General features: G+C 42.9%; 3 non-coding genes and 1 pseudogene across 3 annotated transcripts; 3 read left to right on the top strand and 1 right to left on the bottom strand.

Moving 5' to 3' along the window:
• Positions 1-5,291: 5,291 nt before the first annotated feature.
• On the top strand, positions 5,292-5,372 carry TRNAS-AGA (transfer RNA serine (anticodon AGA)). Its single transcript has one exon. It is a non-coding gene; the product is annotated as a tRNA-Ser (tRNA).
• A 7,172-nt stretch (positions 5,373-12,544) lies between these two features.
• Positions 12,545-12,625, top strand: TRNAS-UGA (transfer RNA serine (anticodon UGA)). Its single transcript has one exon. It is a non-coding gene; the product is annotated as a tRNA-Ser (tRNA).
• Positions 12,626-13,109: 484 nt separating this feature from the next.
• TRNAS-UGA (transfer RNA serine (anticodon UGA)) lies at positions 13,110-13,190 on the top strand. Its single transcript has one exon. It is a non-coding gene; the product is annotated as a tRNA-Ser (tRNA).
• A 7,843-nt stretch (positions 13,191-21,033) lies between these two features.
• LOC147856176 (MA3 DOMAIN-CONTAINING TRANSLATION REGULATORY FACTOR 1 pseudogene) lies at positions 21,034-22,422 on the bottom strand (annotated as a pseudogene).
• Positions 22,423-25,816: the final 3,394 nt, after the last annotated feature.

Below are 25,816 nucleotides of genomic sequence, written 5' to 3' on the forward strand. Positions count from 1 at the left end.
TTTTGGCTTGTACATGGGCCAATTGCGCTCCCTTGGGGATTGACCTCCCCATCGTAAATCCAAGGTACTTGAAAGTCGTCCCACTAGGGACCCACGTTAAATCGGCATGGGGTTGCCATCTTGGTGTCTCCTGTTCGCTGAACCATAGACCTTGGGTTTTATTCCAATTGATCTTGGCACCAGCCGCCTGACAAAAGTCCTCGACAAGATGTTCAGCCCGCTGTAAATTCTCCTCATCACCTTGCAAGAAAAGAACCGTATCGTCGGCATATTCAGATAACAGCAAATCTTCAGTCGCATTGGGGATGGGCAATCCCCGCAGCCCGCTAGTTGGTGCTTGTAAGTAGGCGGAGAAAGCCTCGGTTATAAAGAGATAGAGATATGGGGCTAGGGGACAACCTTGCCTCACTGAGCGTTGTAGTTGGAAGGCGGGTCCCCTAGATCCAGCCATCAGCACGCTACTCGTAGCTGTCCGATAGAGTGCAGAAGTGCAATTCCTCCATTTTTGAGGTAGGCCCAAAGCTCTCATCACATTTTCCAAAAAGGGCCATAACACCCTATCGTAGGCCTTCTCGAAGTCTAGCATCAGAATAGCCGAGCTCGATATGGAGCGACCGGCCAATGCCATAGCTTCCCAAAGAAGCAACACATTATCAAAGATACACCTGTTCTTGACAAACCCAGTTTGATTGTCGTGTATGATGTCCGGTAAGAAGCTTGCTAATCGTTGAGCTAGGACTTTAGCGAGTATCTTGTATGCCGTGTTAAGGATCGTGATTGGACGCCATTGGCGCAACTCTAGGCTTCACTCTTGGGATTTGGGGATGAGATATATCATCCCCTCAGCCAGACCAATCGGCATCTTTCCTAAGGACCAAATCTCTTGGAACCCGGCTTCCAAGGACGGGATAACACATTCCCAATGAATCTCGAAGAAATCTCGTGAGAGACCATCGGGACCGGGGCATGCACCCCTTCACAATCCCCTAAGTGCCTCCGAGAGCTCTAAACGAGAGATGGGACTATCGAGCACAACTTCCATCTCTTGGGTTACCTTGGGGTGAATGCAAGACATCACTCGATCAGCCAGCTCCGAGTTTTGCCGCACATGCATAGGTGCGAGGAGGTCACGATAGTATTGTGTTGCCATTTCCAGAACCTCAGTCTTGTCCTCCGTTATTGAGCCGTCTGGTTTTCGCAGCCCGTGTATACGTCCACCACCACCCTTGGGTGCCTTGTAGTGAAAGAAATGTCGGTTGACCTTGTCGTCTTTTCTAGCCCACCATGTTGCGTTTCTTCGAAACAACATTCGGTTCTTCTCCAAAGTCCTTTCATGTACCTTCATCTTTGCTTCCTCTAGTTTAGCTCTAGACCATTTGCAACCAGGGTCTACCTGTAACAGCCGTTGCGCTGCCGCAACGACCTTCCTTAATTTTGTTTCAATGGCTCTAACCTGTTGGAGGGCGCGCTTGGTCTCTTGTTGTAAAAAGGAGGAGGAGAGGGCCAATTTTTTCTGCAGATCTTCGCTGGCTGATTTACTGCCCATGGTGTCCTGCCATATACTCTGTAAACCGACCTTCACCTCTTCACTCTTCATGATCTTTATGGGGATCTTTACATTGAGACTGCCCTTGCTATCGTTGGGTGGGTTAAGGTCTATTCTCACCGGCTGATGATCTGAAAAGGTAAGGCCTGCCAAGATAGCAAAGGAGCCCCCGAGCTCTTCGAGGGATGAGCTGATGTATATGCGGTCTAGCCGTGCAAGACTACCGCCCCTAGCATTCCCGGCGGCTCTAGAAAAGTGCAGCGAATGTGAGCTTCACCTAAGGGAAGAGCCCCATGTATCCTTCACCTCGATTTTGCCAATTAGGAAAGCCCATGAATCCAGCTCCGCACCATAAATAGGCCTCTGGGTCCCTCCTTTCCTATCTCCCATGTGTTTAGTCATGTTGAAATCACCTGCCATTACCCAAGCCTCGACATTAGGTAATGTTGTCGCTAGCATCCTCCAAAAGATTGCTCTCTCGGGGGCTAAGTTAGGGGCATAAATGTTTAGCACCCCAATCTGTAGGCGATTCCATTTCAGAAGCACGTATAAGGCCCGACCCTCCACCAGCGTGCCAGATGATGTTACTTCGTATCGGGCCTTATCGCTGATCGAGATGCAGACCCCTCCTCTTCGGTGGATGTCACCCTGCGCAGCCGACCACCATGTGGTCCACCCACCCGACAAGGGGTTTACTAAGCTCTGAGTTCGCTCTTGCGAGAGGTGGTGTTCCTGCAAAAGCAATATGTCAATATGGCCCCCTATATTAAGGGGATTCAACTCCTCCTGAAGTCTTCTACACTCTTGGTGTTGTCGGCCTCCACCAAGGCCCTGTACATTCCACGTTAGGATCCTCATCCGAAAACGGTGACGTTGGTGCCCATGTTCGGGCCGATCCCCATGTCATGGGGCAAACTAACACCTGTTTCGGGGGGTATGGTCTCCACTGCAGGCTGCAAATCCCCTACAAGATTCTCAGCCGATCGTTCCCGACCCGCTTCAAATAGATCCCGCGATACATTTGTGCTCCGAAGCGGTGGCACAACTTGCACCCCTCTATCTAACAGAGTCGTCGCCAAACCAGGTGTTGGTCTTCCTATCTTACCCTTTTCTTTGTCCTTGAGCTTGCCCGTCCGGATCCACGATTTCACTAATCTGAGGCCACTACCACATTCACGTTCCAACGGGAGGGGGGGCTGTGCCAACTTCTCTTCCGGGGTGGACGGTACAAGTTGGGGTTGCATCTCCATCGGGGTGGAGAACACGAGTTCGGGCTCCCGCGGGGGAAGGCGTGAGGAGTCGCACGGGGACAACATTGCTGCCAGCGCTGCTGGGTCGCCATCCCCTAACCCTTGAAGAAGTGTAAATCTGTTGGTAGCTCTCACCTGTAGGTCGGGTGCCTTGGCACTCCCGGAGAGGATCTTTACTCGTTTCAAGGGTTGCTCGTCCACGCTTGCTGGTGACAAGGTGGCAGGACTTCTTTCAAGGGGGTGGTCATGAAAAAGACCGGGAGAGGAGGCACCTAGGCCTCCAAGTTTCCCCTTCTTCTTAACGGGTAGCCAAGGAGCTTCTTCACCCTTGGTTGTCCCGACTTTGCCCGAGGGTCGTGGTCCCGAGCTTCCCTTTCCAATCTTACGAGGACACTCCTTAGCTAGGTGTCCTGTCTGTTTGCAAATGAAACACTGCCCCGGGAGTCCCTCAAAAACCACTTTTACCACTGTGAGGCCTAACTCCTCAGAGTAGAGTCTAATCCTTGATGGAAGTCCATGGAGGGAAGGCACCAAGATACGCAACTTGGACACCTCCGCGACTGTGTCTGCCATTGACGCTTTTTGAGGGCATATCATCCCTACTTGTTCGCCAAAAAGAGGGAGCAGATGGTACAAATGTGGAGGGAGGCCAGGAAATGTTGCGGTGATCACCCTAGGGTTGTTGAGTTTCCGTAACTCTTCGATCGGATTGAACCCTGGTGACCATGGTTGGAGCAACACCTTGCCGTACTTCAGTTCGAGTACCTTGAGCTCGACCAATGGCTGCGCCAGCGAGTCATTACCTAATTCAATGTGGAAGAAGTTTTTCCCTAAACCCCTGACACTCTTGATTACCGGCATGTTCTCCAACACAGCCACCTGAAACATGTCCCGAACCATGCCCCGACTTGGTCTACCTGCCAGAAACCTACATACGAAGGAGGTACGCCGTAGGCGTTCGATTTCTTCCGCTAAGACACGGTTAGCCTTGGGGGACAGGGTAATGGCGAGATCTGATCCACCTTCTTCATCGAGCAAATTGGGCGCTGGTGGAAGCTCGATTCCTCCCATCATAGCGAGTTATGTGTCTTGCGAGCCTAGGTTGTATGTGTTGTTCTTCCCTTCCCCCTGGACAGCAATTGGCGTTGTGCTCCTCCTCTTACTCTGTTGGACAGCGCGCGTGTTCCTCAGTGTGCACCTACTCCTGCTCCTGCTCACCTTTTTCTACTGCTCCCACTCTGCGCTCTGCTGCGTTTGCTCCCGCCAACGCTCTGCTGCTTATTACCTGCAGTTCTCCAGTGTGACAGCCTGGACAGCAGTTGGCGCCTCTTGCTCTGTTGGGCAGCGCGCGCGTTCCTCAGCGTGCACCTGCTCCTGCTCCTGCACGCCATGTCTACGCGCCCTGTTCCGCTGCGTTTGCTCCCGCCATCGCTTCCTGGCTTCCAGAATGAAGACTTATTATTTTCCTATTTTCTACCTTATTAGCATGCTTAGATAAAAAATATTTCCAACATTTAATTACAACCAATACTTAAATATGTTATCCTAGATAGCTACATAGGATAATTAGGCCGAGTTGTTAAGCCGTTTGACTAGAAATGAAATGGGTTCCCCCTAGTAGGTTCGAGCTTGACATATGCTAAACAATAAATATCCCATATTAGGAAGAAGTGGTCAACATAGAGACTAAACTAAATTTGTTAAAGCACATTTCTGAATACTAGATTCGTAGGTTCTAACGTTTATGTTTCGCTTATTATCAAGCATGAATACTAGACGCCAACTAAATATGGCAATTTGGCTAAGTGGTTAAGGCGTTTGACTTTAAATCAAATGGATTCGCCCTCCTAGGTTCGAATCGTGCAGTTGTCGACATTCTTCCGCTTAGGTGTTGAAACTGTTCACTAACATTGAGCATCTGTTCTTTAAACATTAAATATCCCATCTTAGGAATGACACTCACATAGAGGAAACATGACTTTTAATGTCCCATGTGTTAATATTAGGTTTCCCAAGGATTGGAGAAAGGGGCTAAATCGTATCGCTACCCAAAAAATAAAGACCTATAATTATCATGTTTTCTGCTTTATTAGCATGCTTAGATGGATAATATTTGCAAATTTTAATTACACCCAATACTAAAATATGTAACTATCATAGATAGCAAAATAGGAGAACCTAGTCGAGTGGTTAAGGTGTTTGACTTGAAATCAAATGGGTTCGCCCTCGGAGGTTTGAATCTTGCAGTTGTTGAGTTTCTTTAACTAACTTGTGCAAACTATTTACTAACATTGAGCTTCTGTGCTTTAAACATTAAATATCCCAGTATTAATCAAATGTATGTGCACTAACATACTTGTGAACACTTAAATTGTATCGCTATCCAAAGAATAAAGACTTATAATAGTCTTCATTTTTGCTCTACTAGCATGCTTAGATAGATAATATTTGTAACATTTAATTACAACAATACTAAAACATGTAACTATTATAGAGACAACTTGGCCGAGTGGTTAAGGCGTTTGACTAGAAATCAAATGGGTTCGCCCTCGTAGGTTCGAATCCTGCAGTTGTCGAATTTGTTTCAGTTAGGTTATAGTATCTCCACCATTTTAGTGTGAACAATACTCAAATCGATTCATGAAAACTAGAAACAATTTTTTTGAGTGCTTATGGTGGTTGACTCTAAATCAAATATATGCTTCTCGGAGCTTGGTATCCTACATTTGTAGACTTTCTTTTAGAATCTTTGATTTTGGCGTCGTTGATTTACATCGTGTATTGTCTGGCAAAGTAACACATATGACATTTTAGAGATGCGACATCTATGATGCATATTTGACCACTTAAGTCAAATGTGTCAATATTAACCCGACTCCATATTTTGAAAATTTCCTAATATAACCGAATGTTTTTGCATTAACATAACGCAAACTAAGAAAATCATTAGACGGATTGCCCAAAATATTAATAGTTGTACTATTTCATGGTAGAAGCTAACCAAATATGGCAATTTGTTAAGGTGTTTGACTAGAAATGAAATGGGTTCCCCCTCATAGGTTCGAGCTTGACATATGCTGAACAATAAATATCCCATCTTAGCAGGACTACTCCTTAGAACACTATAAAAGGAGGCGCAAGGCATTATTTCGAACCAAATTGGTTCAACGCCAGTCTTAACCTCATAGCTATTTCCATCGACAATATCTAGACAAACCTGGTCCCCACTCAACGCTAACTCATAACACTCGTCGTTTTAAGGGGGGATAGTGTCATGATATGGCAAAACACGAACCCATGACTTTATGTTATATGGATCAAGGTCTTGACCATTACACTATCTATTGTAATACGTAGGATATTATTTTCATTTAAGTTTTACTATAGAAAATTAATGTATATTCCAGATTTCTCTAGAACATTCTAAAAGGTTCAGGACTACTCCTGAGAACACTATAAAAGGAGGCACAAGGCATTATTTCGAACCAAATTGGTTCAACGCCAGTCTTAAGCCTCATTGTTATTTTGTATTTACTCTTCACATAAAATATCGTCTGTTATCATCATCCTCTCTCTCTCTCTCTCTCTCTCTCTCTCTCTCTCTCTCTCTCTTTTAGTTATTATGACTGGATAAATACTCTTTTTGTTGTAAACCAATTGTCTCATGGGCCAATTTTGGCCTTAGAAGACGTTAATATTTCTTTCTTTCTTTCTTTCTCTCTCTCCTTTTCTCTCTTCCTCTCTCGTGAGTCTTACGCAGTTAGTCCTCTTAGTACTAATAATACTTCCCTTCTCTAGTATTGATTCTCTCTCTTTTTTAGTACTATTCCTTGCAGATAGTGATTTGTTTGTAGTTTGTGGACTCCACGTTGTTTTTCCCTTCTCGGGTTTTCCACTTTAAAATACATGCCTTTGTATTTTCTATTTTCGGTCTTCTGTTTTGTCTATACACTATCTCATTCAATTCTTTGCACTCGCATTCTTATACGACGAAACTGTTGAGAACGCGGTCATCTTGTGCGGAACAAATCAACACTCTCCAAAGGTGAGGATCATAAGTGGATGCAGGCAAGGTAGATTGATGGCATCAGCAACAAAAACAGAGAAACAAGAATGCAAGAGACAGAGACGATTAGCCACAAGATGAACTATATTTCAACAACACTCAAAACTAGGTTACAAAGTTAATTTATGTACTGACTGACTTAGGGCAATTGCCCTTCTCACTGTTTACATAAATAGCGTAAACCTAGTGTGTACAAAAGGAGACAATGTGAATACGTTCATTAGAGACCCGCATTCAACACTCCCCCGTAATAGGCGTATACATCGAAATTCTGTAAATCAAAATAAATGCACAATATAGATTGATACAAAAAATTTGAACAAATCGAAATTTCGTTGGAGTTGGTGAACTTCAAAAAACTAAAGGCCGAACTGGCCGAGGTTGGGGAAGCTAAAGTCGAACTTCGAACCGTCGGAGTTGACTGGGGATTAGCATGTCATCCACGTAGATGGTGACGAAGATGAGTGACCCATCTCGAGCTATTTTTCTGAAGAGACAGTGGACCTCATCACTCTTCGAGCAGTCGACTCACTGAATGATATCATCGAACTTCTTATACCACTGTCATGGTGCCTATTTCAGGCTGTAAAGACTCTTCCTGAGTCGGTAGACTAGATGTTCTTGGCCGGGGTGCGACGAAGCCTTTCGGTTGCTCCATATAAATTTCCTCCTCTAGATCACCGTGGAGGAATGTTGTTTTGACATTTAGTTGAATCAGCACCAAATTCTTGGCTGCCACAACCCCAAACATAAAGCGGAGGGTTGTCCTTTTCACCACTAGTAAAAAAAAATTGTCGAAATCGACGACATATTTCTATTGAAACCCTTTCACAATTAATCTGGCCTTGAATTTTGGGGTGGCCGAATCAGACTTCTCTTTAATTCTATAGATCCATTTGCATGGAAAAGCACGTCGATTTTTCGGTAGTTCGACCAAGTCCCAAGTTTGGTTTGCTCGAATGGAGTTCATTTCGGACTCCATTGCCAGATGCCAGATGGTCGAATCAGCAGATGCTGATGCTTCTTTGTTTCTCCAACGTCCGTTCTCTGGGGGCTGCAACATTCTCTTGGATCTTCGAGTTATGACTGGACTAGTCGCATCGGGTGTCGTAGCCGGATGGTCCGAAACCGAAACATTCGATTGTCCCGAGTTGGATGTTGCCGAGTCGGTACAAGAGGTTTTGGCTACCTGTGAAGCCAACCTTGTGTTGTGTGTTGGGCCTTCATGAAGGCTTGGCACATCCGAAAAAATTACCCTTCGGACTTCGATCGGGTTTTCCGCCGATTGGTGCATGGCTAACTCATTGAACACTACATCCGAACTTCAGACAATTTTCTGTGCTGAGGGTCCCAGAGTCGGTAGCCAATTTCGCCATCTCCTCCATAATCAAGGAAAATACTTTTCCTGGACCTTGGTACAAGTTTGCGGCGATCATCTTTCAGGATAAGGGCATACGCCTCGCACTCGAAAATCCTCAGCTTATCATAATTTGGCTTACTGCCGGTCCATGATTCCAGACGAATCCGAAGACCTAGAGGCCTGCTCAGCGACATATTGATTATGTGAACTACCATAAGCAGTGCCTTTGCTCAGAACCCATCCGATAGTCCGGAGTGTTGGAGCATGGAAACTATCCTTTCTTGAATTGTCTGATTCATCCGCTCGGAAATTTTGTTCTGCTCCGGACACTGGGGTGCCATATATTCATGGCGTATGCTGCGTTGTCGGCAACATCTAATAAATTCTTCAGATTTCCTCCATTGTCGGTCCAAAAGCATTTTAGTTTTCAGCCGTACTAATTTTCGACCATAACGAGCAAATCGGAAAAAATAGAGAACACTCGATCTTTAGTTTTAATTGTATAAGCCCAAACCTTCCAAGTCGAGTCATCAATAAAGCTAACGAAATACGAGGCACCACTGAGAGCCGGATGTAGCATTGGACCACAGACGTCTGAATGGACCGAATTGAGGGGACTTGATTCTCTCGGTGCTGATGTTGGATGTGATGCGGCTATCTGTTTGCTATACTGCCAATGCTCGCAAAACTCATGATTAGAGAAGGAGAGTTTAGGGATGTATACGACTCTAGATAAATGTGTAATACCGGCCTTACTGAGGTGTCTGAGTCCATGCAAAAGTGATGACAGGGGAATGTCGACCAAGAACAAGTCACCCTCTCTGAGTGTGACATATAACAGGTACAACGAGTGTAGTTTTAGTCCTCGGGCAAACAGGTGGTTCCCCCTGTGGAGTGCCGTCTTCGTCTAATTGTCTGTCTGAGATCAAAGGTCTTGAGAACTCAGGTACATGTCTAACATTATGCAGTACCAATGTAGAGCCACCTTGAAGGTTGAGCTCTACTGTATCAATTCCAATTATTGCACATTGCTGCGAATTTCCGAATCGGAATCAATCGGAATATCGGGTTGCCTATTGCTGAAATTGGGATCGATGAGGGGCACATGATATGAAGCAACCGAATCCAAGAGCCATGTACTCGATTCCTCTCTCGTAAGAAGAATTTATGATTCAACTGGGTTCTCAATAGAGAGAGAGAGAGAGAGAGAGAGAGAATGAGTTGTGATGAATGAATAGACACCTATTTATAGGTCCTTATGGAGTATTCTAGAATGTTCTAGAATATTCTAGATATTTATGATATTTAATATAATCATGGAATATCCTAGAATGTTCTAAAATATTCTAGAATACTCTAAATATCTTGTAATAACTAATAATATATTTATTGTAACTATATACCATATATGTTATTATAATGGTTAAAGGCCTAACATATAGACCAAGATGTCTTGGGCTTGAATCCCAAAATGTATGTCTTCATGACATTATCCCCCCTTTTCGACAACAAGTTCCACGGGTCGGAAGACAAGATTTCGGACTTTGCTTATGGGGATATTTGTTGTGAAACACAGCAACCATTTCGGAAGCATTAGCAAGATTCTCAAGAGGTTCCTATGTTCGATCATTACGTGTATAACCTAACCAATCAACCAAATAATACAGTTTGCTGCGAATGATCTTGGAATCAAGAATGGCAACAACTTCATATTTGAAGCCATTCGAAACTTTGATTGGAGGTGGGGGAGATGTAAGCCGACCTGCAATAGAGTTGGTCTTGTACGGCTCCAAAAGTAAAACATGGAAGACCGGGTGAAGATGCATATAAGGGGGCAGATCAAGGCAAAATGCCACATCATTCATCTTACCAGATATCACATATGGGCTAAAAAGTTGATTATCCAATTTGCAGCAAGGTCGGCTGATTTTAATGTGACCTTGTAAAAGTCATACTCGATCTCCCACTTGAAACGTACTCGATGAATCGCGTCGATGACGGTCGACAACCTTCTTTTCAGTGTTTTTAGCATCACATAAATGGTGCAAAAGGATATCTTGAACTTCTTGTAGTCGGCTGAGCAGATCTTCAACAGTCGGGTTCGTCCGTAGTTCGGGAAGTTCAAGCTTAGTCGAGCGAGGATGGTACCCAATGTTTGCAAAAAATGGGGAATATCGCCTTGGGACGCAACAAGTAAAAGCAGATGCTTTATGTCGACGTTCATATATAGAACGTCAACCAGGAGAGACCACATTTGAAAGTTAGAAGCAAATCCTCTTGGGTCTTGACTGTCTACGACTAATGGCATTTCATGTTATAGACACACCCGGGGATTCAACTCTTCTGAACTCCATTCGGGAGCATATTGCGACTGATGAATTCGCCCAAGACATTCTGAACCATATTATCCTAGATTGTGCTTCTTGTTAACAATCTCAAAATCTTCGTCAAGACTACAACCGGTTTAATTGGCATGATGGATTACTTTTTCGACAAAATCTCTTATATGTGCCTGATGGTCCTTCTCGACTCCAAGACTTGCAACAATGCCATGTCGCACCAATGGCTGGACATTTCGGCATCCACAAGACTTTCACATTAATTTCTCGAAGGTATTGGTGGCTAGGATTTCGCCATTTTGTTACGGAATATGTTCGTAATTGTGATACATGTTGCCGATCCAAAAGAACTCAACATCATCCATATGGCGTATTACAGCCAATGCCTATTCCTGAGAGTCCACGGAAATCTATTTCATTGGACTTCATTACGGATTAGCCCTTAGCCTACTCTTTGTAACCTTGTTTCCTTATAATCTAATCTCATTTCCATTTCAAGTCTTATCTCTCTCTCTCTCTCTCTCTCTCTCTCTCTCTCTCTCTCTCTCCCCTACTCACGAGTCACGATAGTTCTCCAGATGTCGACATTCTTTTCCATTAAGAATAACTATTCCTTTATGCGTTTTTGGTTTGCTTATTATCAAGCTTAGATAGATAATATCTCCAACATTTTAATGTGGACAATACAAAAATTGATTCATAAAAACTAGAAACAATTTTCCCGACTACTTATGGTGGTGGACTCAAAATCAAATGTTTGCTTCTCGGAGCTTGGAATCCTACATTTTTAGAATTTGTTTTAAAATCTTTGATGTTGTCGTCGTTGATTTAAATCGACCCATTGTGTGGCAAACCAATACATATCACAATTTACAGAGGCGACATCTATCATGAATATTTGACCGCTTAAGCCAAATGTTTCAATATTAGCCTGACTCCATATTTTGAAATTTCCTAATATAACTGAATATTTTTGCATTAACATAACGCAAACTAAGAAAATCATTAGACGGATTGCCCAAAATATTAATAATTTTATTATCTCACGCTAGAAGCCAACCAAATATGGCAATTTGGTCGAGTTGTTAAGCTGTTTGACATGAAATCAAATGGGTTCGCCGTCGTAGGTTCGAATCCTATAGTTGTTGAGATTCTTTTACTATGTTTTGGAAACTATTTACAAGCATTGAGCTTTTGTGCTTTAAACATTAAATATCCCAATAGTAATCTAAAGTATGTGCACTGACATAGTTGTGAAAACTTAAATCGTATCGCTACCCAAAGAATAAATACTCATTATTTTCCAATTTCCTACCTTATTAGCATGCTTAGATAGAAAATATTTCCAACATTTAATTACAACCAATACTAAAATATGTTATCGTAGATGGCTACGTAGGATAATTAAGCCGAGTTGTTAAGGCGTTTGAGTAGATATGAAATGTAATTGCAATAAGGTAGTAGTGAACACATAAAGAGTAGCATTACCTGAAGAATAACTACTCTTTCTGGCGTTTTTCTTTCGCTTATTATCAAACAAAGATAGTACATGCCAACAAAATATGGTAATTTAGGCGATTGGTTAAGGCGTTTGACTTGAAAGCAAATGGGTTCGCCCTCATAGGTTCGAATCCTGCAGTTGCCGACATTCTTCGCTTTAGGGGTTGAAATTGTTCACTAACATTGCATTCTTCTGTTTAGGTGTTTGAAACTGTTCACTAACATTGAGCTTCTATTCTTTAAACAGTAAATATCACATTTTAGGAACAAGACTCACAGAGGAAACATGACTTTTAATGTCCCCTGTGTCAATATTAGATTCCCAGGGATTGGAGAAAGGGGCTTAATCGTATCGCTACCCAAAAAATAAAGACTTATAATTGTCATGTTTTCTGCTTTATTAGCATGCTTAGATAGATAATATTTGCAACATATAATTCCAAATAATACCAAAATATGTAACTATCACTAATAGCAAAAAAGGACAACTTGGCCGAGTGGTTAAGGCGTTCGACTTGAAATCAAATGGGTTCGCCCTCGTAGGTTCGAATCCTGCAGTTGTCGATATTCTTTTCCCTTCAGAATAACTACTCCTTCATGCGTTTTTGGTTTGCTTATTATCAAGCTTAGATAGATAGTATCTCCAACATTTTAGTGTGCACAACACTCAAATCCATTCATGAAAACTAGAAACAATTTTCCCGACTACTTATTGTGGTTGATTCAAAATCAAATGTTTGCTTCTTGGAGCTTGGAATCCTACATTTGTAGACTTTCTTTTAGAATCTTTGATGTTGTCGTCGTTGATTTACATCAAGTCATTGTGTGGCAAACCAATACATATCCCAATTTAGAGAGGTGACATCTATCATGAATATTTAACCCCTAGAGCCAAATGTGTCAATATTAGCCCGACTCCATATTTTGAAAATTTCCGAATATAACCGAATATTTTTGCATTAACATAACGCCAACTAAGATAATCATTACACGGATTGCCCAAAATATTAATAATTGTATTATTTCATGGTAGAAGCTAACCAAATATGGCAATTTGGCCGAGTGGTTAAGGCGTTTGACTTGAAATCATATGGGTTCGCCCTTGTAGGTTCAAATCTTGCAATTGTCGAGATTCTTTTACTATATTGTGGAAACTATTTACTAACATTGAGCTTTTGTGCTTTGAACATTAAATATCCCAATAGTATTTAAATGTATGTTCACTAACATACTTGTCAACACTTAAATCATATTGCTACCCAAAGAATAAAGACTTATACTAGTCCTCTTCTCTGCTTTATTAGCATGCCTAGATATATAATATTTTCTACATTTAATTACAACCAATACTAAAATATGTAACTATGACAAAGAGCAAAATAGGACAACTTGGCTGAGTGGTTAAGGCGTTTGACTAGAAATCCAATGCGTTCGATCGAATCCTACAGTTGTCGACTTTGTTTCAGTTAGTTGTTGACTACTTTCAATAACATCGAGATTTTGTGATGTGAACCAATGCATCTTCCGTCTTAGCAATGTGACACGCACACAAGCATAACTTCTTAAGTCCCATGGAACAATTTTCGCAATATAAAGCTAGTATGACAATTTGGCCGAGTGGTTAAGGAATTTGACTCGAAATCAAATGGGTTCTTCCTCGTAAATTCAAATATTGCAGTTGTCCAGATTTTTTGCACTTAGGTATTATTGCTAGTAACTTATATCGAGCTTGACTTGTGCTCAACAATAAATATTCCATCTTAGAAAGCATTGGTCACCACACAGAGAAAACTAAACTTTCTAAGATGCATTTTTGAACATTGGCTTCCGTAGGTATCGTAAACACAAGCTCACATAGTGAAATATAATTGCGATAACCTAGTAGTGAACACATAAATAGTAGTATTACCTTAAGAATAACTACTCTTTCTAGCGTTTTGGTTCCCTTATTATCAAGCATTAGATAGATAATATCTCAAGGATTTTAGTGTGGACAATACTCAAATCGATTCATGAAAACTAGAAACACTTTGCCCAAGTGCTTATGGTGGTTGTACTATCTCATAAAAGCCAACAAAAAATGGCAATTTGGCTAAGTAATTGAGGCGGTTGATTTGAAATCAAATGTGTTCGCCCTCGTAGGTTCGAAGCCTGCAATTGTCGAGATTCTTTTACTAAGTTGTGGAAATCGTTTACTAACATTGAGCTTCTGTGCTTTAAACATTAAATATCTCAATAGTATTCAAATGTATGTGCACAAACATAGTTGTCAACACTTAAATCGTATCGCTACCCAAAGAATAAAGACTTATAATAGACCTCTTTTCTGCTTTATTAGCATGCTTAGATAGATAATATTTGTGTAAACAATCAAGAGATGGATTCGTGTGAAGCGGAAGAGATGTGAGTTATGTGTGTGTGTAAGAGAGAGAGAGAGAGAGAGAGAGTGAAACACAGAGAATACGCAAGGTAAAAGTCTATTGACAAAGGAGAAAGACTCAACATTATACAAGGTGGGAGGAGGGTGCTTTATGTAGTCACCCTCTCTCTTCATTAACTACAAGAGTCATGGAGCATGGGGAATGTGAAAGCTCATAAGTTATGTGTCATAGAATATGATTCTATGACTCATACTAAATGCCAGAATACAAAGTGGTGACATAATGGTGACTTTTGACCGGTTCATTAGGTAGACAGTCGTATTTGCAGCTTCGGCCCAATATGACTTGGGCATATGCTTCTTGTTCATCATGGCCCGTGCTACATCGAGGATGTGATGATTTTTGTGCTCGGCTACTCCGTTTTGTTGCGGAGTGTGTCGGCAAGTGAATTTTCACCGAATTCCTTCCTTTCGGAGATACACCGTGAAATCGTCCGAGAAGTACTCCTTGCCGCCATCTGATCGAAGGCATCGTACATGTCGGCCCGTGGCTTTCTCGACTTCATTGTTAAAATTTTGGAAGTGTCTGAACACTTCACTCTTTTGCCGTATCGGGTAGATCCAAGTGTGCCTAGAGAAGTCGTCGATGAAGAGCACGTAATATCGGCATCCGCCGAATGTAGCCGTTTGCACCGGTCCCCATACGTCGGAATGGACTACGTCGAGTAGACCTTTGCTCACGTTCCGCTCTTTCGGGAATGGGTGTCGGTGTTGCTTGCCGAATTGACACGCTTCCCATACACCTTCAATCTCCTTCTCTTTGAATGTCGGGAGTCTGATGATGACTCCTTTCGATTTCATTGCTTTGAGTTTGTTGAGATTGATGTGGCCGATTTGCTTGTGCCATAGCTCTATGTCGGAGTCAGCTTTCATGATTTTCGCGAACATGGCGGATTTCATCTCGCGTGAATCGAGAATGAACATCCGGTCCTCTCTTCGTCCGCGTGCGATGAGACGGCCCTCTTTTTCGATGAAGTAACTGCCTTGATTAAATCAAACTTGCATCCCTTGCTCTACAATTTGGTCGACGGAGACCAAATTCTCCATAATGGTTGGTACATGCAAGACATTTTTAATGTAATTTTGCTTAGCTTATTTTCAGAACGGAACAATTCCAATGTGCCGAATCGAGTGCGTAGTGTCGTCTCCGATTTCGACATAGCCAGGTCAGTCCGGCTCTCGAAGTTCTCGTAACCATTCTTGATTCGATGTCATATGGTTCGAGGCACTGGAATCGACGAACCATACGTCTTTCGGACTGTAGGCACTAGTTGAGGTAGCGGCTGACATAGAGTTTGCTCTATGTTTCATCATGAACATTCTGCCACGGTCGGAGTTGTGTGCATACATTCCGCCATGATCTTCGTAGTCGGAGTTGTGTGCATAATTCGTGAGTTGTGGCTTGTGGAAGCCGATTCATGCATCTTCTTTCGGCACTCTTCTTCGTGGTGGCCGAGCTTTCCGCGATATCCGCATTCGGTTGAGTTTTGACTGCTTGGGCCGGAGTGGAAGCTCCCCCTTCTTGCGAAGGTTCCTCGTTGGCCTCCGTTTTGCGGCCAAAATTGGGAGTTGTTCTCGTAGGTCGAACCTCGTCCGCCTTGTCCTTGGCCGAATCGGCCTCTCGCTCGTCCGCGTCCTCTTCCTCCATTAGAGTGCGTGTAGAGCATGTGGCCTTCCGACTCATTGCTCCTTGTACACACATGGTTTTCTTCGACCAATAACATTTATTGGAGCTTGAAGAAGGAGGGAGATTTCTCCTGAGCTAGAATGGCGGTTCGCATCGCGCCGAACCGTGGTGCGAGGCCGCCGAGGCATATTTGCACCATCTCATCATCATCTATACTTACGCTTATTGAGCCGAGCGAGTCGCAAAGCTCCTTGATCTTCAAGGTGTATGTCGTGATGGACATGTCCCTTTGTTGAATATTGTTCAACTCTTGGCGGAGTTGAAGCTTCCTCGTGGTCGTGTTGGCGGCGAAAATCTTTCCTAGATTTTCCCACGCTTCCTTCAACGTCTTGGCTTCTCGAATGTAACTGAGCATGTGGTCATGAACACATGTCGCCAAACAATACATCACGCGGCTTGCGGCTTGCTCCCATGTCGCGTATCCGGGAGCCGTTGTCAGGAAACAGGTCCCTCCGGATGGGAAGCGAGAAGAATAGTACTAATGAGCAAACCAGATGTCAAGTTCCCGGCTACGGCAGACCTGGTGAGAACCGGATGACGAGTACCCCGCAACGGAAGACCCGGTGAGAACCGGATGACATGTGCCTGGCAAGCGCCGAATGATGCAGGCCCGGTAAGGAGTGGTCACCGGATGAAGGGACATATTCGTAAATATGTTTCTGAGAGTCCATTGGGGCTATATTTGTAAATAGCCAGAAAGTCATATTAGTATAAATATGACTTAGGGCAAACTCTTTTGTGGCTGTTGTCATTCTTGTTGGTGCAAGACTAGAGAGCGCGTAACAGTGTACAGAGAGAGAGAGAGAGAGAGAGGAAGAGGTCGTTGCCTCTGTTGTAACCGCCGCCTGTGGCGAAGATCGTGAGCGCGAGGTCGTTGCCTCCGTGAGCTCACTGTTGTAACCATTGTGATATAGTGATAGTTTGTAGTCTGTTGGCTGTCGTGGTTTTTCGCTAGTTTGGGTTTTCAACGTAAACATCTTGTGTACTCTTCTCTTCACTGTGTCGTCAGTTTCATTCCATGTTTCTCTATGTATGATTCTAAGCTCGGTTGTGGTCAAGCTTGCGCATAGGGAGCGTGTAGTTCCTGTCATATTTGCACCATCTCATCATTATCTATACTTACGCTTATTGAGTCGAGCGAGTCTCAAAGCTCTTTGATCTTCAAGGTGTATGTCGTGATGGACATGTCCCTTTGTTGAATGTTGTTCAACTCTTGGCGGAGTTGAAGCTTCCTCGCGGTCGTGTTGGCGGCGAAAATCTTTCCTAGATTTTCCCACGCTTCCTTCGGCGTCTTGGCTTCTCGAATGTAATTGAGCATGGGGTCGTGAACACATATTGCCAAACAATACATCACGCGGCTTGCGGCTTGCTCCCATGTCGCGTATCCGGGAACCGCTTCGGCGGGTCGGTCTTCATGCGCTCCTTTGATGTAGCTCCAATAGCCTTGTCTGACATGGTATTGGTGCATCTTGTATTCCCAAAATGCAAAGTTGTTTCGATCCAACATCTCGGTAGGGAGAGGGCTCCCCATTTGAGTATTCATTATGTCGATTCTTCTTCTTCTTCTTCTCTCTTCGAATGCGAGCTATGTAGCGAAGCTACGATAGCTATGACCCGGTTCTTGGTCGTCGGCATAGAGCACAACACACGATCACGATGAGGCGAATGGGCTAGATCGAGCTACCAAATCGCTCTAATACCATGTAAAGAATCAAGAGATGGATTCTTGTGAAGCGGAAGAGATGTGAGTTATGTGTGTGTGTAAGAGAGAGAGAGAGTGTGTGTGTGTGAGTGAAACACAGAGAATACGCAAGGTAAAAGTCTATTGACAAAGGAGAAAGACTCAACATTATACAAGGTGGGAGGAGGGTGCTTTATGTAGTCACCCTCTCTCTTCATTGACTACAAGACTCATGGAGCATGGGGAATGTGAAAGCTCATAAATTATGTGTCATAGAATATGATTCTATGACTCATACTTAATGCTAGAATACAAAGTGGTGACATAATGGTGACTCTTGACCGTTGGAGTGTCTCTTCACTCTCAAGGTGAGTTCACACACTATACCAAGTTGAGGTTGATTCTCAACCATCTACCACCCCTGGTTTCATGTGTCTCACTAATGGAGCCTGTGGATGTTTGGCCGCTCAACGGAGACCCGTCATTCAATTCCCTTCTCTTATTGAAGCGGCTACAAACCTGTTTTACCATAGCCCAATCCATCATGAGCCCATCATCAGTTTCGAGGAGGGACCCCACCTTCTCTCGGTCTCATGCATCAATAATCTTTATGAATAGTAGGACCTTTCTTGTGTCAAGCACCATCCTATCGAGCGTCAAGAGTTGCGCGAAGCGCTTCTCAAATTCTTGTAAAAGTACCATAGTATTTCTCCCCTTGCCGGGAAGCTCAACCCACTCCATTAGATCCCTTTTCGAAATTCTGAGTGAGTCATCAAGGCCGTACTTCTCGAGGAGTCTTTCTTCAAACTCCACCCAATTGCAACAGTCCGCTTGGATCTCGAGTACCTCCACGTGGATACTCAGCGTTACCACTCTAGGGAATCTAGTTAGCTGCCTATCTTCGGGGACATTTCGCATAAGCATTTCGGCCTTATAGGCATCCAAGTAGCTCGTGATATCTCTTCCATTGAACCGACCCGTTGTGCTTACCAATGTCTCTATGGCCTGGTCTAGGCCGGTGATGCCTTCTTGGGCATTTACCAAGCGGTCCAACGCCGCCGCCATCGCTTCAGCGAGTTCTCCTCCTCGCATCTTGGTTCTCCCTTGCCACCCTTTCACGTCAGGTTCACCAATTTATGTCGCGAAGTTTCGCGCACGTGTGTTACTTGGGCGGGACCACGGGGGTCTTGGACTAGGGAGTACTCAAGGGATAGAGAAGACCCGAGGTTTGCTTTACGACAATACTACTTCCCGACCCCTTCCCGAGTAAGGTCTCGTTGCCCTTTGTTTTGTGAGGTCGGTGGCTCTCGTTGATCACGACTCGTCGACCTTCCAAGATCACCGCACGAGCCAAGTGACCAAATGGGTACAAGCAAGATGATCACGCAACATGAACGCACAAGGGGACGATAACAGAAACATGAATGTTCGTACATCTTTATGAGGAGGAGAGGTGCATGGGCACACCCGGACGCTTCCTCGTCACAAGACGTCGAACGTACGAGGAAGACACAAAACACTTGCACAAATGCTCGTACGCCTTTATGAGGAGGAGAGGTGCATGGGCGAGCCCGAAATGCTCCCTCGTCACGAGACGGCCGAACGTACAAGGAAGACACAAACACACGCACAAAATGCTCTTACGCCTTTATGAGGAGGAGAGGTGCATGGGCGAGCCCGAAACACTCCCTCGTCACGAGACGGCCGAACATACAAGGAAGACACAACACACCCACAAAATGCTCGTAAGTCTTTATGAGGAGGAGTGGTGCATGGGCACGCCCGAAACGCTCCCTCGTCACAAGACGGCCGAACGTATATGGAAGACACAAACACACAAACAAATGCTCGTACCCCTTTATGAGAACCCTTTATAAAATAGGGTTCTGTTTACAATGGCAACTTATAGTTAACCACAAGCTCAATCAAAACATAAATATTAAATGCCCTTAGAGACAAACGCAAATCCGAACACGGCGAAGATAAACACATGAGCACCACCAAAATGCCAATCCCAACGAACCACGACCACCCTAACGGCGAGCACACGGGCTCGCAACGACGAACGGGGCGGAGCATGTCGAACCAACGAAGTTTGGGCTAACGAGCACTTCAAGTGCCGATGCGAAGAGGACGAGCACGTGGCGATGGGGGGATGAAGGGGTATGTGATGAAGAGAAGTGGTAAATAAGGAGATGAAGAGCTTCGAAGGAAAATTGGTGATAGTCTCCTCCTCCCAAAATGTCCTCCCGAATGAGCCCCCCTCGACCTCCTTTTATAGGAAAAAAAGAAGGGGGGGTCGCCAAATTTGTCTTTAATGAAAAAGGAATAAAATTCCTTAAATCACGCTACACTATAAGTCCAAATTCAAACCGTGCACCTCTAGCTAGTAGTCAATGTGATTATCCACTAGCCCACTAACTCTTTCTTATATAATATATAATTCTATCTCTATAAATTTATAGTCTATCTCCCCTCTACCTTTTATCTCTCCTCTCTCTTACTTTTTGCACGAGCTTCTATACCTCCTTTTCACCCTTTCTTTTCCTTTTTATTTTGCATATACACACTTAATCGCATTTGTGTGCATACACATTGCACATGCACATTTCTGACCCCTCCTTTCGCCGGTTTTTCCCACCCTCGAGCACGCCACATCATGACCCTCGAGCACGCCATAAGAGAGAGAGAGAGAGAGAGACAGAGAGACAGAGAGATAAGACTTGGAATGGAAATGAGATTATTTTATGAAGAAACAAGGTTACAAAGGGTAGGGTAAGGGCTAAAGATTGGTGTTGAAAGAATGAGTTATGATAAATGAATAGATACCTATTTATAGGTCCTTAGGGAGTATTCTAGAATGTTCTAGAATATTCTAGATATTTATGATTTTTAATACAATCATAGAATATTCTAGAATACTCTATATATCTTGTAATAACTAATAATATATTTATTATAATTATATATCATATATGTTATTATAATGGTTAAAGGTCTAACATATAGACCAGGATGTCTTGGGCTCGAATCCTTGTAAGGCCAAAATGTATGTGTTCATGACATTATCCTCCCTTTTCGACAATGTGTTCCGGACTTTGCTTATGGGGATATTTGTTGTCGAACACAGCAACCATTTCGAAAGCAAGATTCTCAAGAGGTTCTCATGTTCGATCATTAGGTGAATATCCTAACCAATCAACAAAATAATACAGTTTGCTGCGAACAATCTTGGAATCCACAATGGCAGCAACTTCATATTCAAAGCCATTCGAAACTTTAATTGGAAGTGAGGGAGATGTAAGCCGACCTGCAACAGAGTTGGTCTTGTACAGCTCCAAAAGTGAAACATGGAAGACCGGGTGAAGATGCATATGAGGGGGAAGATCAAGGCAAAATGCCACATCATTAATCTTACCACATATCACATATGGGCGAAAACGTTGATAATCCAATTTGCAGCAAGGTCCAGTTGCTTTAATGTGACCTTGTATAACCCATACTTGATCTCCCACTTGAAACATAGTCAATGAATCACGTCGATGACTAGATGTTATCAATCCTTCATCAGAACCTTCCTTGAGTAGAGAGAAAATTAGACCTTCACAATTTCTCTTTTCCATGGCTAATATGAGTGCTTTTTTTACCACCTCATGATGGAAGAAAGGCACACTCAGCTCCCTAATACACCTGCATGCCTCTTCTCTATCACCACTTTCGATATACTCATTAAGAAGGGCAGTTATGTTATTTTTAACAAGTTCAACAGTCATGTGTGTGCTTCCCCCCCATCGACGCTCTACAATTTCAGCATGCAAAGGTGGTGACAAGTAGCTTTTCTCAGCTTTATGTATGACATCATGACCTTTCGATCCTTCGGGCAAAGTTTGGGTTACTTTATGAATAAATGATGGAGGAAGAATATCATCAACAATAGCTCTAGCCACAAATAGAGCAAGTATATCGAGTGCATCTGGTATGTCAATCACCAAGTCATTAGACGATTCTACAAGTTTAGTAAACCCTTTTATTACTTGGTCGGACTGAATGACATCAACATAAAGAGCAGAAAGCAACATAGCTGCCATTTCCTTTTCTCGGTCATGTCGATCAAGGGACATGGAGATGAGCTTCTTCACGAAATAATGATGATACATTGAAGAGCCAAGCTCTCGCAGCTCAACAGCGGTCTCTGCAATCTTATCAGTCGAAAAGTATTCTTCCACAATTTGGCCTACTTTGTTCTTATATTCCTGAATAGACTAAGCAGTCGAAGTAGCCACTAGTTTATATGGTTCCTGATGATTCAACATTTATTATGATAAGCCGATCTTCAACAGTCGAGTTCGTCGGGAGTTCGGGATGTTAAAGCATAGTCGAACGAGGATGGTTCCCAATGTTTGCAAAAAATAGGGAATATCGCCCTGGGACGCAACAAGGAAAACCAGATGCTTTATCTCGACGTTCATAAATGGAACTTCAACCAGGAGAGGCCACATTTGAAAGTCAGAAACAAATCCTCTTGGGTCTTGACCGTCTACGACTAATGACATTTCATGTTATAGACACACCCAGGGATTCAAGTCTTTTGAACTCCATTCGGGAGCATATTGCGACTGATGAATTCGCCCAAGACATTCTTAACCATATTATCCTAGCTCGTGCTTCTTGTTCACAATCTCATAAATCCTCGTCAAGACTACAACCAGTTCAAGTGGCATGATGGATTACTTTTTCGACAAAATCTCTTATATGTGCTTGATGGTCCTTCTCGACTCCAAGACTTGCAACAATGTCATGACGCACCAATGGCTAGACATTTCAGTATCCACAAGACTTTGACGTTAATTTCTCAAAGGTATTGGTGGCCTCGACTTCGCCATTTTGTTACGGATTATGTTCGTAATTGTGATACATGTTGCCGATCCAAAAAAACTTGACATCATCCATATGGGTCATTACAGCCAGTGCCTATTCCTAAGAGTCCATGGAAATCTATTTCATTGGACCTTATTACGGATTAGCCCTTGGCCTACCCTTTGTAAGCTTGTTTCCTCATAATATAATCTCATTTCTATTTCAAGTCTTATCACTCTCTCTCTCTCTCTCTCTCCTACTCACGAGTCCCGATAGTCCTCCAATTGTCGACATTCTTTTCCCTTAAGAATAACTACTCCTTTATGCGTTTTTGGTTTTCTTATTATGAAACTTAGATAGATAATATCTCCAACATTTTAGTGCGGACAATACTCAAATCGATTCATCAGAACTAGAAACCATTTTCCCGACTGCTTATGGTGGTTGACTCCACATCAAATGTTTGCTTCCCATAGCTTGAAATCCTACATTTGTAGACTTTCTTTTAGAATATTTGATGTTGCCGTCGTTGATTTACATCGAGCCATTGTGTCGCAAACCAATACATATCAAAATTTAGTGAGGCGACATCTATCATGAATATTTGACCGCTTAAGCCAAATGTTTCAATATTAGCCCGACTCCATATTTTGAAATTTCCTAATATAACCGAATATTTTTGCATTAACATAACACCAACTAAGATAATCATTACACGGATTGCCCAAAATATTAATAATTGTACTATTTCATGGTAGAAGTGAACCAAATATGGCAAATTGATCGAGTGGTTAAGGCGTTTGACTTGAAATCAAATGGGTTCGCCCTCATAGTTTCGAATCCTGAAGTTGTTGAGATTCTTTTACTATGTTTTGGAAACTATTTACAAACATTGCGCTTTTGTGCTTTAAACATTAAATATCCCAATAGGAATCAAATGTATGTGCACTAACATACTTGTGAACACTTAAATCGTATCGCTACCCAAAGAATAAAGGCTCATTATTTTCCAATTTCCTACCATATTAGCATGCTTACGTAGTAAATACTTTCAACATTTAATTACAACCAATACTAAAATCTGTTATCGTAGATGGCTACATAGGATAATTAGGCCGAGTTGTTAAGGAGTTTGAGTAGATATAAAATGGGTTCCCACTCGTAGGTTTGAGCTTGACATAAGCTGACAAATAAATATCCCATCTTAGGAAGAATTGGTCAACATATAGAGTAAACTAAATTGTATAAAACACATTTGTGAACATTGGCTTCCCTAACTATCTTAAAAACGGCCTAACCTAATGAAACGTAATTGCAATAAACTAGTAGTGAACACATAAATAGTAGCATTACCTTAAGAATAACTACTCTTTCTAACGTTTTTCTTTCACTTATTTTCAACCATAGATAGTAGATGCCAACTAAACATGGCAATTTGCAACATTTACTTACAAATAATACTAAAATATGTAACTATCATTAATTGCAAAAAAGGACAACTTGGTTGAGTGGTTAAGGCGTTTGACTTGAAATCAAATGGGTTCGGCCTCATAGGTTCGAATCTTGTAGTTGTTCACATTCTTTTCCCTTAAGAATAACTACTCCTTCATGCGTTTTTGGTTTGCTTATTATCAAGCCACTATAGATAATATTTCCAACATTTTATTGCGGACAATAGTCAAATTGATTCATGAAAACTAGAAACAATTTTCCTGATTGCTTATGGTGGTTGACTCAAAATCAAATGTTTGCTTCTTGGAGCTTGGAATCCTATATTTTTAGACTTTGTTTTAGAATCTTTGATGTTGCCGTCGTTGATTTACATCAAGTCATTGTGTGGCAAACCAATACATATCACAATTCAGAGAGGCGAAATCTATCATGAATATTTGACCGCTTAAGTCAAATGTGTCAATATTAGCTCGACTCCATATAACCGAATATTTTTGCATTAACATAACGCCAACTAGGAAAATCATTAGACGGATTGACCAAAATATTAATACTTGTACTATCTCATAGAAGCCAACAAAATATGGTAATTTGGCCAAGTGGTTTAGGCGTTTGACTTGAAATCAAATGTGGGACCACAAAGATGATTTCACGCTCTCCAAATACCTCGGCGATACGCATGAAGCGCGCTCACCACAAAAGCATTGTGGCCTTTCCTTGCCCGCCGTAGCACCCAACATGGCCTTTGCTTATCCCTGCTTCAACGGCGAAACCGATGCTGCAACCCAAATCTGACTGCTCCTCAATGTCTAGAATGCAAACCACATGGCGGAGAGCCTTTCCGAAGCAGTAGCGCATCAGTCCAAAATGACGGAGTTCAGATTAACCTGAGATGGGAGAGTGGCGTTTTGGCATTCACAGAAGCATTTTCCAGCAATCACGACCTTCGACCAGCTGTACTTAGCCTTTCTACGGTTTTTTCATCGGAGGGTGACGCAACGCGAAATCCTCGGGCAATTTTACACAATTAAATAGTTGCCGACCGAGATGGTAGCGGATTTCAGTTTACACTTCCAAAATCTACGGCGGAAATTAGAACGGGGCCCAAGGGAGGACGAGGCGAGGGAGACATTTTTGGCAACATTACGCCGACCCATACGGACAACACTCAACAACAATAGTGTGAAAGGGGAAATAACCAATATGGTCATAGAAAGAGCGCTATAGCGACAAGCATTGCGACAAGCATTGCGACAAGCATTAGCTCAGGACGAGGAATGACATTTTCGCCAAGCGATCCAGTGCACGATTTGCTAGAATTAAGGGCATTCCGCCGTTGAATGCAACATGCGAATCCACTGTCCAATCTGTCACTCGAAAGCTCACACAGTTGAGCAGTGCGAGTACAATATGTTGAACAAAGCCACACCCACAGTACGTGATGGCGCGGTATATGGATCGAAACCCACGCGATGACCGACACTACCGGAATCGCCGAAATCACTATGATTCCGAGGAAAACGAGCCGGAGGATGAAGACTACCGTGGCAACCCTAGAAATACATAAGGGGGCCAACGCTATGAGAATTACCGTCCGGCACCAGGAACCACGCCGACACCAACATCAACCACCGCGTA

Source organism: Azolla caroliniana, unplaced genomic scaffold, assembly GCF_043228905.1.
Source record: "Azolla caroliniana isolate FFs.n. ecotype wild unplaced genomic scaffold, voAzoCaro1.0.p SCAF_13, whole genome shotgun sequence".
NCBI lineage: Eukaryota > Viridiplantae > Streptophyta > Polypodiopsida > Salviniales > Salviniaceae > Azolla > Azolla caroliniana.